Source organism: Glycine soja, chromosome 3 (assembly GCF_004193775.1).
Source record: "Glycine soja cultivar W05 chromosome 3, ASM419377v2, whole genome shotgun sequence".
Lineage (NCBI taxonomy): Eukaryota > Viridiplantae > Streptophyta > Magnoliopsida > Fabales > Fabaceae > Glycine > Glycine soja.
In genome coordinates, this window is record NC_041004.1 from 13211236 (window position 1) to 13226285 (window position 15050).

Consider the following 15050-nt stretch of genomic DNA (forward strand, 5'->3'; position numbering starts at 1 on the left):
GGAATTTAACCGTGGAAGAATATTATAAAGAGATGGAAATGGCGTTAGTTAGGGCCAACATCGAAGAGGACTCCGAAGACACAATGGCTCGTTTCCTGAATGGTCTAAACCCTGAAATCAGAGATGTTGTTGAATTACAGGAGTATGTGGCGTTGGATGACTTGTTACATAGGGCGCTCCGGGTTGAATAGCAAATTAAAAGAAAAAGTGCAACAAGGAGGAACTCACCCAATACTTACAACCAAAACTGGACCAACAGATCCAAGAAGGAAGGAGGTAATTCGTTCCGCCTTGCAGCCACATCCCCGCATGGAAAGTCAGCAGCGTCCAGTGTAGGTGGAAGCAAACATAACACCTCCACTTCCTCATCCAATACTGGAACCAGAAACATAAAATGTTTCAAGTGCTTAGGCAGAGGACATATTGCTTCTGAATGTCCAACCAGGAGGACCATGATCATGAAGGCTGATGGTGAAATCATTAGTGAGTCTGAAATCAGTGAAGAAGAAGTGGAAGAAGAAGAGTATGAGGAGGAAGCTATGCAGGGTGATATGTTGATGGTGAGAAGGCTGTTGGGAAATCAAATGCAGCCACTGGATGACAATCAAAGAGAAAATATTTTCCACACCAGGTGTGTGATTAATGGTAAGCTGTGCTCTTTAATTGTTGATGGAGGAAGTTGTACCAATGTTTCAAGTTCCACATTAGTGACCAAACTAAATTTGGAAACTAAGCCCCATCCTAGACCATACAAACTTCAGTGGCTTAGTGAAGATGAAGAGGTAAAAGTGACTCAACAGGTTGAGGTGTGTCTCACCATTGGGAGATATAATGATAGGGTGTTGTGTGATGTGGTCCCAATGGAAGCGACCCATGTGTTGTTAGGAAGACCGTGGCAGTATAATACCCAGGTAGTGCATAATGGCTTCACCAACAAAATATCTTTCAAGCACGCTGACAAGAAAGTTGTTCTCAAACCGTTATCTCCTAAAGAGGTTTGTGAGGATCAGATAAAAATGAGAGAAAAGAAAAAGAGTGAAACACTTGAGAGGAAAAAGAGTGAAACATTTGAGAGGAAAAAGAGTGAAACACTTGAGAAGGAAAAGAGAGGAAAGAAAAAGAGTGAAACACTTGAGAGGGAAAAGAGAGAAAACAAAAAGAGTGAAACACTTGAGGGCAAACAACTTTGTTTGGCAACAAAAAGGGAGGTAAGGAGGGTGCTTTGTGCGAGACAACCCCTTTATTTATTGTTTTCTCAACGTCAGATGTTGCATGCTAACCCAATTGATGAATTTAAATTGCCTTCTAGTATTTAGTCTCTTCTGCAGGATTTTGATGATGTGTTTCCAGCAAGTGTACCGGATGGTTTACCACCATTGAGGGGAATTGAGCATCACATTGATCTCATTCCAGGAGCGTCCTTGCCCAATCGGCTAGCTTATAGGAGCAACCCACAAGAAACTAAGGAGATCGAAAGGCAAGTGTCCGAACTCCCGAGCAAAGGTTGGGTGAGAGATAGTATGAGTCCGTGCGTTGTACCTGTCATTCTAGTACCCAAGAAGGATAGCTCATGGAGGATGTGTTCTGATTGTAGAGCCATAAACAACATCACCATCAAGTATATGCATCCAATTCCCAGGTTAGATGATCTTCTTGATGAACTGTATGGTGCATGTGTGTTTTCCAAAATTGATTTGAAAAGTGGCTATAATCATATTAGAATTAGAGAGGGAGATGAATGGAAAACTACCTTTAAAACAAAATATGGTTTGTATGAGTGGATGGTTATGCCATTTGGTTTGACTAATGCACCTAGTACTTTCATGAGATTGATGAACCATGTTTTAAGGGAATTTATTGGGAAATTTGTGGTGGTGTACTTTGATGATATTCTTATCTATAGCACTAGTCTTGATTTGCATGCTGAACATTTGCAATCTGTTTTAAGTGTGCTTAGGAAAGAAAAATTGTATGCCAACCTAGAAAAGTGCTCCTTTTGTACTGATCATGTGGTGTTTCTGGGTTTTGTTGTTAGTGCTGAGGGAGTACGGGTGGATGTGGAAAAGGTTAAGGCCATCCAAGAATGGCCAACACCTAAGAGCCTGAGTGAGGTGAGGGGATTTCATGGTTTAGCAAGTTTCTATAGGAGATTTGTTAAGGATTTTAGTACATTGGCTGCACCTCTAACTGAAATTGTTAAGAAGAATGTGGGTTTCAAATGGGGTAAGAAACAAGAAGAGGCCTTTGCTGCCCTCAAACATAGGTTAACTAATGCACCCATTCTTGCTATGCCTAATTTTGCAAAATCATTTGAAATTGAGTGTGATGCGTCAAATGTGGGTATTGGGGCTGTTTTGTTGCAAGAGGGACATCCGATGGCTTATTTTAGTGAAAAGTTAGGAGCCGCTGCCCTTAACTATTCAACTTATGATAAGGAATTGTATGCTTTGGTTAGAGCTTTACAAACTTGGCAGCATTACTTATTACCCAAAGAGTTTGTCATCCATAGTGATCACGAGTCCTTAAAATATTTAAAAGGCCAAGGAAAGCTTAATAAGAGGCATGCTAAGTGGGTAGAGTTTTTAGAGCAATTTCCATATGTCATCAAACATAAAAAAGGGAAAGGGAATGTAGTGGCTGATGCGCTGTCTAAGAGACATGCTTTACTTGCTATGCTTGAAACTAAACTGTTTGGTCTCGAGTCTTTGAAAGACATGTATGTGAATGATTGTGGACTTTGCCGAAATTTTTGCTGCATGTGAAAAGTTTTCTGAAAATGGTTACTACAGGCATAATGGATTCTTGTTTAAAGCAAATAAATTGTGTGTGCCTAAGTGTTCCATTAGAGAGTTGCTTGTGAGTGAATCACATGAAGGGGGTTGATGGGACACTTTGGGATTCAAAAGCCCCTGGAAATTCTGCAAGAGCATTTCTTTTGGCCTCATATGAGGCGTGATGTGCATAAGTTTTATGGTCATTGCATTGTGTGTAAACAAGCTAAATCTAAGGTTAAACCTCATGGATTGTATACTCCTTTTCCTGTTCCTGAATATCCTTGGACTGACATATCTATGGACTTTGTTTTGGGGCTGCCCAAAACCAAGAATGGAAAGGATTATGTGTTTGTTGTTGTTGATAGGTTTTCTAAGATGCCACACTTCATCCCTTGCAAGAAAGTGGATGACGCTTGTCATGTGGCTGATTTGTTTTTCAAAGAAATAGTGCGGCTTCATGGATTACCGAGGAGCATTGTCAGTGATAGGGATGCAAAATTCCTTAGTCACTTTTGGAGGACCTTGAGGGGTAAGATTGGTACTAAATTGTTGATTTCCACTACTTGTCACCCACAAACTGATGGTCAAACTGAGGTAGTCAATAGGACTTTAGGTACACTGCTTAGGACTGTTTTAAAGAAAAAGCTTAAATCTTGGGAAGCATGTTTGCCTCATGTTGAGTTTGCTTATAATCGGGCTTTCCATAGCACAACTAATTGTTTGCCATTTGAGATAGTGTATGGATTTAATCCTTTGACTCCTCTTGATTTGTTGCCTATGCCTAACATTGCTATGTTTAAGCATAAGGACGCACAGGCTAAAGCTGAGTATGTGAAGAAGCTGCATGAGCAAGTGAAGGTTCAAATTGAAAAGAAAAATGCGAGCTATGCAAGGCAAGCCAACAAAAGCAGAAACAAAGTCATGCTTGAACCAGGTGATTGGGTTTGGGTACACCTGAGGAAGGAGAGGTTCCCAGAACATAGGAAGTCCAAGCTTCAACCTAGAGGAGACGGATCATTCCAAGTGTTGGAGAAGATCAACGACAATGCCTACAAGATTGACTTGCCTTGTGAGTATAATGTAAGTGCCACTTTCAATGTGTCTAATCTATCTCTTTTTGATGCAGATGGAGGAGCCTTGGATTTGAGGACAAATCCTTTTTCAAGAAGGAGGGAGTGATGAGGACACAACTAAGGACAAGGACCATGAAACACTTGAAGGGCCCATGACCAGAGGCAGACTTAAACAGGCCCAACACGTCATAGAGACAAGGCTGGTCATTTGTATAGCTGCCATTAATGATGATTGAAGGCCCAAGTGGAGAAAGATGAAGGCCTAGAGGCAGAGGCACTACCAAGACTATTAATTGTTGCTGAAGGCCCAAACTAATTTAAAGGCCCAAGTTAAATATGTTTTTAGTTATAATTTTTATTTATTGTAATTTTGGCCCAAACTATTTAGAAGGCCCATGTCTATTTTTATCTTTTTGTTCAGATACACTATAAGTATTGGTTTTTGTTTTCAATAAAGAAACTTTTGGCATTTGATAAAATTTGGTGAGAGTTTCTCTCTGAGTTCCTTGTTGAACCAATCTCAGACTTATCAAGGTAATCCTTGTGGCGTCTACCCTGACTTATCTTCCTTCACTGGAAGTGGCGTCATCCAAATTTCCATAGCCTGTATCAAACGTTCCGCCCCGTAAGATTCACATCATGTTGGCTAGGGTTTTTTCTGCTAACACCAGCTAGGTATTTTTGACCGACATCGGACATGACTATTTTTTGTCGACATCGACTAGGTTCTTACAGTCGACATGTACTAGAGTATTTTCGGTCGACATCGGTTAGAGCTATTTTCTACCCAACATCCGCCAAAACTATTTTATAGCCGATGTTGGGTAGGGTTTTTTGTCTAACATTGGTCAGGACTATTTTTTGGCCAACTTCAACTAGAGATTTTTTGGCCAACATTGACCAATGATGTTTTTCGGCCGACATCGAGTAGGTTCTATTGGTCGGTATTGACTAAGCTATTTTTAAGCCGATATTAGATAGATTTTTTTGTCAACGCCTGCTAGGACTTTTTAGGCCGACGTTGGCTAAAAATAGCCTTGGTCAATGTTGTTCGAAAAGACCCTAGTCGGTGTCGGGCAAACAAACCCTAGCCGACGTTGGTAAAAAAATCTAGTCAACATCGGCTAAAAAATAGACTCAACTAACTTTAGCTGAAAAATAATCCCGGCTGATGTCAGCTGACAAATATTTCTGACATACTTTGACAAAAAAAAAACCTATTTGATGTCGACCGAAAAATAGCCTGTTGATGTTAGTTTAAAAACATCATTGGTTGTGGTCAGGCAAACAACCCTAGTTAAAATTATCAATATTTTGTATTTTTAAATTATTAAAAATTGAAAAATATTTTTTAATTAATATTTCAAAATTAGATTGTGTTTGTTTTCTATAAAGTTTAATATTAAAATTTAATCTATTTAAAATATAAAATTGAAAATTTGTGTATGGAAGAAATTGAATTGTCCTATCCAAACAAAGAATTTAAAACTAAAGAAATTTGAATTGATTTATCCAAACAAACCATTTGAAAAATGAAGAAAATTAAAATTAAAGCAATTCAAATTCCTTAACTATGTGTTTGGATGGAGAATTTAAAGATTTCTAGGAAATTCAAATTCATAGTATTTTGATTGCCTTGATTTAAATTCCTTTCATTTTGTAAATATTTTGTTTGGATGAGGCAATTCAATTTCTTGTATTTTAATTTCCTTGTTTGGACAAAGTAATTCAATTTCAATGAAATTCAAATTTTCATTTTTAAATATTTATTTAAAAATTAAAATTTTAATATTGAATGAAAATAAACATGAGTCATTTTTTAAATAGTTAAATATTCAAAATAAATTTAATGTTATAAAATATATAATAATAAATTTTTAAAAATATTTAATAATTAAATAATCAAAATAATTTTAATGCTAAACAATTTTGAATCTTATACAATATTCTTGTAGTAACACAAAAAAAAAACTTGGATTAAACAATACTGCAAAATTAAAAGATGAATGATATGTAATTCTTTATTCTTGTTAAAAAAAATTAATTACCTAGTCTTGCAATAATTTTTAAAAACATATTAAAAATAAATAATTATGTAATTTAAGGATAATTATCTCATACAAAATTCAAATGATATTAATTTCATTGTTCGGAAAGAAAATTCAAATTGTTAATAACGCACCAATGCATAAACACGAATCAACACAAGCATTACAAGGTCATAATTAATCAAGTTCCAAACAAAGATCTTAAACAAGAATTACAAGGTCCAAATTAAAAAAAAAAACAATGTTCTTCATTCCTTAATCTTCATTCATCATCAAGTGTAAAAGGTCGAGTGAATAATTAACATCCAATGCTGCCATTTAGGGGAGAAGAAACAAGATAATATAAGTCACAAGAGAAAAGATAAATAACTATAGTGAAAATATGAGCTCAATTAGGCATAAAAAAGACACAAATTTATAATTTGAAAGTTGAAATGGGAAATGTAGACAAAAGGTTACTCACCAAGTTTCATTCTCCAAGATGTGTTAAAACATAATTTGTCTTTTGGTGAATTGGAAGGGCTTTCACAATAGCTAATTGGATCGTCAGCTAACCATTTAATAGCTTTAGCCCATTGTTGTCTATTAAGATCTGGTATCAAAGCTGCCTCACGTAATACTTCTTGAATATCTTCATCATCAACCTTACCATCCATTTTTTCTACCATTCGGTTAAAAGAGTTGGCCATTTTATCCAAAGGAGCTGTTATTCCTTCTTTTTCTCCCATCTTTCTCTTGTGAGGATGAGTGCCACGAGAAGTCGAACCTTGTCTTTTTCCTTTTGTATTAGAGCTTGGTTCTTCTAAATCTATGGCAGTAGCACCTAACCCCATAAATTCCACTTCATTTGTTTCTCTACTCATCGCTTCATCAGCATCCATAGCAGTTTAAGCTCCATGGCCGGTGGCTCTATCTTTAGCACACAAATCCACTATATCATCCCAATCTTGAAGCACCTTGAATTGAAACGGTTTAACCGATTTATGCGACTGGAAAAAAAAAAGTCAAATCCAATCTACTTTGAATAACAAATAGCAACATATTAAAGAATACTTACAGTGCAATATTCATCCCAAGCATTTTCATTCTCAACTGTGATCATGTGCTTAGTGCCATCCCAATCAAATCCACTCTGGCCAAGGATGTCACTTACAATACCATACCACGATCTCCATAATTTGATACGGTTTTTGACATGATCTGATGTGACATTAACATTGAAGCTTGTAGACAACACTGCGGCTGCAACATTCAATGTTGACCTTTTCCAACCTCCGTCACCCTTATTGCCCAAATTCCTTTGATCTCTAAGTACATCAGTCAATACACATTCCATTTCCAAATTCCATGTAAAATAACTTCTTGTTTCCTCATTATTTTTTCCTAAAACTTTTCTTTTGTCCGTCATTTTTTCATTAGATGACTCCATTGAAGTTAATGTCACTTATTCAACCTGCACATAACAAATATTAGATATAACCTACTTTATTCATTTGACTAGTCCACTGCACAATCATAGAAAATATTTCAAGCAAAGTTTTTATGCAACAGCAAAGTACATAAAAGTCCACTGCACAATCATAGAAAATATTTCAAGCAAATTTTTTATGCAATAGCAAAGTACATAAAAGTCTATCTTCAATAGAAAAGTACAATAGTAACAAAGCACACAAAGTTTGTCTGCAATAGCAAATTACATTTAAAAAAGAACTATCCCTAAGCAAAGTTTCTCCTAACTTGATAGTTAGCAAACATATTCATAGCTAATGTATCTCGAAATCTTATCCATTCCTCGGTAGCTTGAATAGTTGTGATATCATCTATGACATTATTTTGAACTCCTTCCCTTGATTGATGGACTAACTCTTCATCAACAACAGATAAGAATTCTAAGTCTTGAACTTCTAAAAGTTGATCAGTTTGTTGTTCGTCTCTTATGAAATTGTGTAATACAAAACAAGCATTGATAATTCTTATTTGTGTCTTTATATCAAAAAATGAAGGAGTTCTTAATATACTCCATCTTTTTTTCAAGATCCCAAATGACCTTTCTATTATTGCATTTCGGGAACTTGCATGACGAAGATTAAATAACTCATTGTAACTTTGAGGGGTGTTTCCAATCCACTCATTGAGATGATATCTAGTCCCTCGATATGGTGCTAAAAATCCTGGACCATTGGTATATCCCGCATCCACAAGAAAATACTTACCTATAATGTTTAAAATAACAAACATAGACATAAACTAGACATAAAAAAAATAAAAAAAATTATTTTTAAGAAATATTACCAGTTGGAATTTCAAGTTAGTTTTGACGACGTAATGCATCTCGTAATACTCGAGAATCTCCTGCAGACCCTTCCCACCCAAGTAACACATAAATAAACCTTAAATCTGGACCACAAGCAGCTAACACATTTGAAGAGACACCACCCTTTCTATTACGATATCTAGGTCTCTCATCAGGAGAAACTGTAACCGGAATATGAGTCCCATCAAGTGCTCCAATACATCTCTACAAACAAGACAATTTTTTTAGATTCTAAGAAAATTTTATAATTAACTAATCTCTCCTAACAATTGATAAACTTACCTCAAACCATCTCCACTTGTTTGCTTCTGCACCTTCTAAAGTACAGGGTTGAAAATTTAAATAGTCTTTGCTCACTTTCATTACCGCTCTCAAGACATCATTGAATTGCCTACTTATGGTTTCTTTAGATCTACAATAACTAAATTACACCCTTTCAATCTCCAGTACTCCAACCCACCCCGGATTAAGCAAGCAACAAAGGGAAATATGCAACTTTAACTCATCAAACACAAACTAGAAGACTGTCTAAGACATTCCCTTTATTTAGAGGAACATATCACTTGGACAGCAATGAATTGACCAAGTAGCTGAGAAAGTTGACATGGAAAAGGGGCCAATATATGATTAACAACTGCATAATGGTTGAAATTTTGATTCTAGAATGCTAATAATAAAGTTCCTGTTATTACTAGTTTATGGTTTATAAAATTTGTTGGGTATGACTATAGATCAATAGTGTCTTAAACAATGATGATATAATGACTTCAGGGAGCATGTCATGGGTTGTTGATGTCATACCCTAATTTCGTCTGGGACCATTGTTTGATGGCATGCAACCTTTGCTTGACCGCTTCGAGGTACTTGGCACCCATTGTTGCACAAAACGTAAAGTTGCATAACGTGCCAGAAGTCAAAATAGAGCATTGTTGCACGATCCGTGAAATTCCGTAACATGCCACAAATCAAAAGGAAGCATTGTTACGCAATCCGTGAGGTTCCGTAACATTCCGAAAGCCAAAAAAGGGATGATTATGTAATCCGTAAGGTTCCGTAACATTACGGAAGGAAAACAAGAATCTTTACAGAATTCGTAAATTTCTGTAACGTTACAGAAAAAGAATCAGCAAAAAAGGCAGGGGGTGTATTTAGTAAACAGGGGGTGCAAATAGCAACCAGGCCCACTTGGGCCTTCCAGGATGTTCCTCCAGAAGGCGGTTGCTGATATGAACCCTCACGGCACAAGGGCTGACTTAGGATCGTCTAGGATTAAACCTTGATGGAAAATGCGGAAATTGATTAAGGAAAGGATGACGAATAAGGTGGTTAATTTCGTGGGTCTTAATAAGGTGGTTCTTGGCATAAAATAGAATAATGAGATGAGAAAACGTAGGTTAAGTGGTGGCTGGACAGAAATATAGAAATGGCAAAAACTCAAGCTATAGGGCTCCAAATGAGGTGATTCCAAAACGAGGTGAAAGGTCTCGTCTTGAAATTCAATTTAGGCTCAAGAATCACTTAATTTGAGTGCGTAAAACCGGAGTTATGGCCACGAGATAATTCTGGGCAGAAGTGGATTTTCTGGAATTGTGGTTTGAAAGAACAAGGTTGAAGATGAAAGGAAGGAAAGAATCACTCTTTCCGGCGAGGGCAACACACAAAGGTTGTGAAAGTCCTTTGATACAGCCAGGGTGTTCTTGAATCACTCAAGAATTTAGGAGAATCACTCTCACTAAGATAAAAGAGATAAACTCTAATTTTCTGAATAAAACTCAACTTATGTTTATTGATAAAATGGTTCAGCTTATATAGAAGCTTTACAGCAGATTTTAGTAATGACCCACTAACCTAGAATTAAAATAACTTAATGCCATTAACCTAGGGAATTAAAAAAAACTTAATGGCTGAGTGTAACTAAAATTGTGGCAACCAAAAGACACCCCCAACAGCCAACAAGTCAGCCACCATTTGGTCTCCCAAAAGGCTGATGCCTAGGTTGCCAATTGGGCCCTTATTACAACTTGAACTAAACCTAACTAAAGCCCTTTTAGTTGATTAACCCAAAACATATTTTTGGTCAGCCAACTTTACAAGGATTGGACCATTATTTAGACAAACTAAACACTCTAAAATTGAGACAAAGTGGTGCCATTTAGTCCTCCATTTGGGCCATGATACAACTCACAACCTTGGACTTTTCTCCTTGAAACTTGGGCTTGTATTCAAATAGTATGGACAACACTTGTTGAAGAGCTTCCTTGGCTTTCCTTGCTCTAGCCCTTGTCATAGGCCCTCCAAGTCCTTCAAGTGGATCCTTGCCCTTGCTCTTGGTCATGTCCTCATCAGTTGCTTCTGGAGGAAGCAACCTAGCTCGCCTGGGCGAGCTGGGTGGCAAGCTCCTCCCTCATTTTCCTATAAATAGGGGGAGGAGTGGAGGAGAAAAACGTTCAGCCCTCCTGGTATCTTGGGATCACTTGAAATTAGTGAAAAAAATCGTTTTCGGGAAGAAAATCCAAGTCGAGGCGCTTCCGTAACTCGTCCGAGACGTTTCCGTAAGCAAATCCGTGAAGATTTTCCGCCGTCTTTCATTCGTTCTTCGTTGTTCTTCTGTCTTCAACCGGTCAGTTCCTGAAATCGAACTTTTTAATTCATTCTATGTACCCTTGGTGGTCCCCACTTATTTCGCGTACTTTTATTTTCATTTCATTTACTTTTCGTACCCCCTTTTGACGTGCTTTAGTTATTTATTTAAGTCATTTTCTCGCCTAATCAAAAAATAAAATAAATTTCCGCCGATCATTTGAATTGTAACATCCGTTAATTTCTATTAAAACGAAATCCGACTGTTCGGTCATGCCATAACCACGTTGGAAACCAAAAAAGAGGTAAAATAATAATATAATAATCAAAAAATATCTTTTAGTAAAATAAAACAAAAAAATCAATCGGACGTTTCTCTTTGGGATTTTTCTTTCTTAATTGAATTGACCAATAACTAAAGTGAAACATTGCTAAAATCAAATCACAAAATCAAGCTTTGTCCGCAAAAATCACTGAAAAAACGTTTTAAGGTCCAAGAATCGCTTGATTCGCCCCTTTTGAAAGAACTACGTAGGTCTGATTTCCTCTTCGATGGAGGGTACGTAGGAGCAAGAGCTCCGCTTTTTTCGACCTCAAAAATAAAAGAGAAATAAAAGTTTAGATACATAATTTCACACAATTCTAATTTAAGGCTGTTGTCCTTTGGGACAAACGTGAGAGGTGCTAATACCTTCCTCAAACGTAAATACGACTCCCGAATCTGGAATATTCCTCACGACCGATTTCCTTTGGTTTTTCTAACATTTTCCTTTCAATAAACGTTGGTGGCGACTCCGCGCATTTTCCTCCTTTGGAAGACACACCCGTGAGCCTCGCCTCGCTCACCCACAAAAGGGTAGGTTGCGACAGTTGACTATAGTTCCTGTTATTACTTTTTAGCTGCACTCTTTTCCCCCCTCCCATGACATTGTACGCACCATTTCTTCAGTTTCGTCTTTTTGTGGCTTTCTTCAAGCTGGTGTAGATTTAATTACAAGACATCAAATTTATTTGTTCATATTAAATAGTATGAACTAAGGGGACTTCTAGCTCAGTTATTTAATAGATGCGTAAATTGATGTAATTCTTTTAGTATATTTATCTTCCATTCTTATAAATAAATAAATAAAAATATATTAAATAATATGAATCAAAATATATCTTTGCATTTTGGAAATAACATATTTTAAACAACTTTTCAAACATACATGATCAGGGGCAGACCTACGACTACATGAGGGGGGCCTTGGTCCCCTGATTTTTCCACATTAGATTTTTTATATTAGGTTATTCTTAAAAAAATAATATTAAGTAATTATTTTGTTTTGGAAATTTAAGTATGTAAATAATATTATTTAAGTCTTACTTATCATTTTATATTTTAATAAAATATTCTATTCTTTTGTAATATTTATTGTAAAGAATAGAGATAACTACATTTTTGTTTTTCTAGATAAAATATTTTTGTATTATTTATTTTTCTTTTAGAAGACCAGCCTAGAAATTGACTTACATCTACAATAGGAGCATCTTAGCAAATAAATGTCCATATCTACAGACTTCAAAATCAGAGTATCAATATTCAACAGTAAAAAAAGTGCAACTTTAACTCATCAAACACAGACTAGAAGACTGTCTAAGACATTCCCTTTATTTAGAGGAACATATCACTTGGACAACAATGAATTGACCAAGTAGCTGAGGAAGTTGACATGGAAAAGGGGCCAATATATGAGTAACAACTGCATAATGGTTGAAATTTTGATTCTAGAATGCTAATAATAAAGTTCCTGTTATTACTGGTTTATGGTTTATAAAATTTGTTGGGTATGACTATAGATCAATAGTGTCTTAAACAATGATGATATAATGACTTCAGGGAGCATGTCATGGGTTGTTGACATAAGCCCCGAGAACCATAGGCAATAACATACTCAAGTACTGGGTCTTTCATGCCTGCATACCCATCTTATTTATTTACTAAAAGCAAGGCCAATGAAAGTAGGACTCCAATTGTGGCGTCCCTAAATAATGACTAGTTTAATAATAATAATTTAAATAACAGAAACTATGGGAATTTTTTTTTTCTTTTCTTTTTCTCTCTCTTTTCACGGTAATTAAATCCAGAAGGAAAATTATCACTATGGAGTCCTGAATGGCCAGTTCACAACTCTATTCGGAGTCATTTCTTTCTGATCACTCATAACATCTAAACTATTTTGCTCTTTCAAAAAGAAAAATATACCAGCCATCATTTTAGGTCATCACGTGAAAAATAATAAAATGCGGTCGAATAACTCTTTTCAATAAAATTTGTTAACACTTTCTTTTCAAATAACAAGATTAGCATAATTACATTCATCATCTAAAACTGTCCAAAATATGGGAGTTTGCAAAATACATAGTGACATCCAGAGCAAAGGTATCCACTGTGGTGGCTCCCGCCACATATATACAATCATCAAAATTTCTATACAATAATAGGTCTACCCACCCAAAAATCAAAAGAGTAAACCTAGCAGTCTGAACTAGATACACTCACCCACAAAAAGTATGTAAACCTAGTCTAAGGAGCCGTCTGCTATGATGAAGAGTCTTCACTACTCGCTGTCCCTCCAGGACCGGTCTCCTCTGTAGAGTCTGCCTCAGATGCTGACATGATATTCTCTTGAGAATCCACTTCAGGGAGTGGGTCTTCATCATCTTCAGGTAAGTCAAGGTCATCCACAGCAGGTTTAGGAGGTAACTCCTCTGGGTCCTCTTCAGGATCTTCTTTAGAGGATGACACCTCTATCACTTGGACTGGCTCCACTAGTCGATATGGAGTAGGTATAGGTAGTATCCACTCCACAGGCTGCTGAAACGTGCATGTGGGTTCCTCCGGATGTACTAATGAAGTGGCAGTGAGTCGAATCGTGCCACGGAATCGGCACCTCTCATTGCCTTCGAGGGTCTCCCAAACTCCCTCTAGGCACTCCATCATCACGCGATCATAGATTAACTGCGTTGCCATCGCGATCTACAAGAAATAAAAGAAAGAGGGTAGACTCTTTCACAAGAAATCTAACTACAGGTAACAATACAATGCGTCCCATAACGGCTATGCATAGTCAAAATATCCTTCTCAAGGGATTTCCTCTCTGGTAAATCGATTACCAAAGTATGTAATCGATTATCGGTGCCCAAACTCGAGTTACACAGCTTCTGCACATGGAAACCTACAAATTACACTGTGTAATCGATTACACCTAACTGGTAATCGATTACCAGTGCCCTGTTACTCTGTGTAATCGATTACACACCATGGGTAATCGATTACCAGAGGCCATCTTAACATCCTGTCTCCATTTTTAAGCTCTGTAATCGATTACACACCCTTGGTAATCGATTACCAGAGGCCATTTTAACTTCATGTCTCCATTTTTAAGCCCTGTAATTGATTACACACCCTTGGTAATCGATTACCAGAGGCCAAATTCCAGATACCACTAAAAATTCATAGCTGGCCAGCCACCACACAAGCCTCCTTGCTTTGTGGTCTTTGTTCTTTTATTGGTTGACTGTCAGGAGCTCGCCTGTTTAGGTACGTCACAGGTTCTCACTGACTGACTATGCCCGGGTTGGGTCGGGATTGGTCAAGCTTGGTTTTGGGCAATAGCACCCCACCTGACGTCCCCAAGGTCTCCTGACCCCCGCGACATATCTCCAAGTACCACTCTGTGGTCAACAAACAAAAGTAGAAAGACTGACTCTTCCACGCTTTCTCACATCAAGCTTGTTGGATTATGGGGTACCCGTCATATGTGGTACTAGGTGGCGATCGGGCGATGGTGCAAATCAACTCTCCCACATCCACAAATCAAACATGAACCCACCATCCCTAGTTGCCCACCTTCAACTGAGCTCACGTACTCATACATAGCCCTTATCCTCGTCATTCTCAGCACCAGGTCCCCATCAACCCCTCCAAGCTTCCACAATATCCAAACAATTCAATTCCAGCTATCATGAACTACCCTAAACCAAGAAAACAGGGCAGAGGCAGAAAACTCTGCCCAAAACACATTCACATATTACAGCTTTCCTTACTCAAATACCCCAGTAACATTCTCTTCGTTCGGATTCGTTAACCGTTGGATCGACTTGAAAATTTTACTGGAGGTTCCTAGTACACAAATCTACATTTTGACCGTTGGGATTTGCTAGAAAATGTCCAGAACCCAATATGTACTACCTTTCCCATAACCAGCAATGCACAAGC